Consider the following 690-nt stretch of genomic DNA (forward strand, 5'->3'; position numbering starts at 1 on the left):
CATGGTGAAACCTTGTCTCTACTAAAAATACAATATTAGTCAGGCTTAGTGGTGTGCACCTGTAATCCCAGCTACTCAGGAGGCTGAGGCAGGAGAATCGCTTGAATCCAGGAGGCAGAGGTTACAGTGAGCCAAGATCATGCCACTGCACTCCAGCCTGGGCAAAAAGAGTGAAATTCCACTCAAAAAAAAAAAAAAAAAGAGTAGGCAGAAGCACCCTCTAGCACAGCATTTCTCATCCAGCAGGCTGCCCATTAGAGGGTCCTGAGATCATTGCAATGGGCTGTGACCACCAATATAAAGAAAATTTTAAAAGAAATAGCCAGCCAGGGTGGCATGTGCCTGTAGTCCCAGCGGCTTGGGAGGCTCAAGGATTGCTTGAACCCAGGAGTTCTGCCCTGTAGTGCGCGGTGCCCATCGGGTGACACCCATCAGGTATCTGCACTAAGTTCAACATCAAGAGCAGCAGACCACCAGGCTGCCTAAGAAGGAATGAACCAGCCTGCTTTGAAAACAGAGCAGCTGAAACTCCTGTGCCGATCAGTGGTGGGATCACACCTGTGAATAGCCACTCCTGCCCGGGCAACACAGACTCTGTATCTTGCAAAATTAAAAACTTAAAAATTAAAAAAAAGAAAAGAAATACCTAAATTAATTAAATAAAAATAAAATTTTAAAAAATTTAAGGAA

The sequence above is a fragment of the Pongo abelii genome, chromosome 5 (genome assembly GCF_028885655.2).
Source record: "Pongo abelii isolate AG06213 chromosome 5, NHGRI_mPonAbe1-v2.0_pri, whole genome shotgun sequence".
NCBI lineage: Eukaryota > Metazoa > Chordata > Mammalia > Primates > Hominidae > Pongo > Pongo abelii.